The following is a 4,043-nucleotide window of genomic DNA, read 5'->3' on the forward strand; positions in this document are numbered from 1 at the left end:
AGAGAGAGAGAAGGGGGAGAGAAAGAGAGAGAAGAGAGAGGAAAGAATTTAGCCCTATCTCCCCCCGTGGCGGCCCCACCACTAACTTTAACCCTGCTGCCCCCTCCCCGCCTGTCTCTTTCTCTCTCCGACATGGAGGTGGAGGTGACTACGGACTACATATCACTTGGCAGCAGATAATCTGAAAACAATGGGCTTCGCGGAAAGGGGTCGCAAAGCCCCGAGGGGGCGGAGGGAGAGAGAGGGAGGGGAAAGGGGGGCGGGGGCTGCGGCATTGCTGAGAGGACGGCGTGCGATTCGATCAGGTTGGTTCAAAGTTGTCGAGGTCCGAAGATTGTTTTAACTGACGCGTAGTGGGCCAGAAGACCGGCGGTGGTGGTCAAAACCATAGAGATGCGTTTTGAGCTCCAGAGTCGCTAAACAGGACTGGAACCGCGCGTGTGACCCCACCAATGGATTCGTCGTTCGGAGAGCAATCCATTGGTGGGGTCACACGTTCTGTTCGAGTCCCATTTAGCGACTCTGGAGCTCAAAACGCGTCAAGAGTTTGCACGACGCAGGAGGTGTTTACAACCGTGGGTATTGGTCGCACTGCCGGTCCCACACCCCCCGCGCCCCCCCGCGCCGCCCCCGCGCCGCCCCCGCGCCGCCCCCGCGCCGCCCTCGCGCCGCCCCCGCCGCGTCGGTGGCGCGGCGACGAAGTGGCGCTCTACCAATTTTGGCGGAAACCAAATGATTAAAGTTGGCCGGCGGCGTGTCAGACGCACGCCGCTGAACCTAACGACACGTCGTGTAGTTTGAGAGTTTCGGGCGGCGAAGCGGCGAAGCGGCGGCGGCGCTGCGGCGGCCGAGGCGTGCCACACACTGCCAAAAGAAACGGCGAAAAAAGGGGGACTTGTCTGAGCGAGAGCCTGGAGGAGGAGCCGAAAAAAAAACGAGGAAACTATAGCAAGAGGAGAGAAGGCTACTGGAATTGGCAACGGCGAGAGAGTTGTCACCGATCATTGGTTCCTTACGGGGCGGCCGCTGCCACGCCACTGCCACGGCCGACCTCCCCGTCCCAACGGCCCCCCGTGGGGCAGTTAACCCTCCGCGTGTCTTGGTGCATCTGGTCAGCCTTTGGGTCAGCCTTTGGGTGAGCCCGCCGGCCCGCCCAATGATCGCATACAAAGCAGCAAGAGTCGTCTTCGTCGCCCTGTCTCTCTCGCACTCATGGGGCGCGCCGTATAGACAGAGCGACGACTCGCGGAATCAGTCTGCAGGACACGGCTGTAAAGGTTCCACAGGGAGGCAATCGACGTGCCCCTGGTTCCATTACACTTCAACACACACACAAACACACGCACACTACACATTCAGATTAATTTTTTTTTCCAACTTAGGCCTTAAATTTCAGAATATTCATGACAAATAAATTGAAGCTACATTTCACTGCGTTTCAATAATAATTTGCTCGCCCATGGTTGGCTGATGTTTCCTGCAAGACATCCATCCATCCATCTATCAAACTCGGGCGTCGGTCCGCCTCGCCATCCCTCATGTTCCAGAAGGTCGTTCTCCTCGAGTCGGAGCAAGATGGCCGCCGCCCGGACCTTCTTAACTTAATCGAGAAAGTATACCAGTATCGAACTTAAAGGTGCACACAAAATTACTGCAGAAAAGCGGTTGGTGAACTGTCATTTTGCCAGCCGTTGGATTGCACATGGGTATTCGAACCCGCGGCCCCCAAGATGGCGACGTTTCCGAGTGAGGCAGACTGTCGAACGCTCGCAAGCGGCGCCGCACGGCCGGCAAAATGAAAGAAAAAACGAAAAAAAAAGAAGACTTTATCAAGAACGGAAAATAAAAAGGGAGGCGCGGCTGTCCAGGCGCGACCCGCACTCGGCCGCCCGATATAATATGAAGTGATCCGATGCGGCACACCGTAAAGAAAGAAAGAGAAAAAAGTGGCTCCTTCCTATTTGTCCTCCCCGCTCTCGTCTATCACGGCCTCTTTTTTTTCTTGTTTTATTGAGGCCTGTTTCGCGGGGGAAGGGGGGGGGGGAGGGCGCTGGACACGGGTGTCCCTGATGCACTGGCCGGCGGCGCCCACCCTTATCGAAGACACTTGTTCTCCCCTCCGTCTCACTCACTCTCTCGCTCACGCGCGCTTTTTATTCGGCCCTGTCACCTCTTGTCGAAACTGAGCCGGACGCTCGGCCGCCCCGAGGGGGAGGGGGAAGTGGGGTGGGATTATTGAAACCGCGCAGAAAAGTGCAACACATGGCCGGCGGCGCACAGTGGGCTAGAGGACCGGTGGAGGCGGCCAAAACTCTAGACGCGTTTTGAGCTCCAGAGTCGCTAAATGGGACTCGAACCGAACGTGTGACCCCACCAATGGACTCCTCGTTCGGAGAGCAATCCACTGGTGGGGTCACACGTTCGGTTCTAGTCCCGTTCAGCGACTCTGGAGCTAAAACGCGTCTCGCTTTTGGAGTAGACGTGTACGTGAGTGATGCGAAGGGTTCGACCCGTGCCGTCGACAAAGTTGGACGCTCGGTCCAGGTGAAATGAGTAGTGGGCTGCCGGGCGTGTCCCCACGTGTCGCCGGCCAGGCAGCGCTCTGTCTCTCTCGCACCCCAACGGGACGGCCCGTGAGTGCGAGAGAGACAGCGCGAGCGCTTTCCGGAATCGGTCCGGAGGGCTCCGCTTCGCCGCCTCGCACGTGCACGCGTGTCTATTGGGCCAATCCAGCTGGTGCACTGCACGGCACTGCACTGCAAACGGACACGCCCCGAGTCTGCCTCCTCCGAGGGGCGGCAGCAGTGGCGGCACAGCGGTGACCAGAGGTCGGTCAGTTCGATTCACTCAAAAGTGAGACTTCAATTTTAAAAAAGGAAACCCCAGGTTGGAGCAATGGTGTTGTTGGAGTGGAGCGAGTGCAGGTGAAGTGGAGAGTGTGTAAGTGAAGTGTGTGTAAGTGAAGTGAAGGTGTAAGTGAAGTGGAGAGTGTGTAAGTGAAGTGGAGAGTGTGTAAGTGAAGTGGAGACTGTGAAAGTGAAGTGTGTAAGTGAAGTAGAGGGTGTAAGTGAAGTGGGGTGGGTGGGGTGGGTGGCGGCCCACTGGCGCACGGTGTAGTGCTGATAAACGGGCGGAAGCGTTGCCGGGGTACGAGTCCATGCAGTCCACGACGTGATTATCGTCGGAGGCCCCATTCATCAACGACACGACACCATGCCCCGGCCGGATAGATTGGGCACACGGCTCGGCTCGGCTCGGCTCGGCTCGGCTCGGCTATGGTTCGCATTGTGCAGTGTATAGACTGAGTTACTGCGATCTCGATACCAGCCAGCACCTGCACTGCTGCAGGCCCGGTCAGTCGAACCGCAAGTCCGCAAGATGAGGACGCACTTCGCACTTTGAAGCCCGTCCTCGCACAGTGGGCCAGAAGACCGGTGGAGGCGGACAAAACTCTAGACGCGTTTTGAGCTCCAGAGTCGCTAAATGGGACTCGAACCGAACGTGTGACCCCATCAATGGATTGCTCTCCGTGCGAGGAATCCATTGGTGGGGTCACACGTTCGGTTCGAGTCCCACTTAGTGACTTTGGAGCTCAAAACGCGTCTGGACATTTTCGCCGCGCCCCGTCCGGTCTCCACTGTGCCTCGTTGAGGGCGCCGAAACTAACCCGGCGCCCGACTCGCCCGGCGTGACGTCACAGTTTCGTGGACGCGCCCGTATGCAAAGTCAGTAAAGTGCCAGTGTGGGGACCAAGTGGGGACCCAGGCCCCTTTGCGGGCCGAGCAACTTTCGGTCCGGGCGGAGTTTCCTATGCCAGTACACTCCATACATATGCAGGTCTACAAGGAAGGACCAGGAGGGACGAGCGAGCGAGCGAGAGAGAGAGAGAGAGAGAGAGAGAGAGAGAGAGAGAGAGAGAGAGAAGGAGAGAGAGGGGGGACAGTGCATGCGCCAGCGGGGCTGCCGGGGCCGCCGGGGGCGTGTAGGCCGCCGATATAGTGCTGCTCTCCAAGCAGACAAAGGGTGGATTGTCCAGGTGAGGG

Source organism: Thrips palmi, unplaced genomic scaffold, assembly GCF_012932325.1.
Source record: "Thrips palmi isolate BJ-2018 unplaced genomic scaffold, TpBJ-2018v1 HiC_scaffold_18, whole genome shotgun sequence".
Classification (NCBI taxonomy): Eukaryota; Metazoa; Arthropoda; class Insecta; order Thysanoptera; family Thripidae; genus Thrips; species Thrips palmi.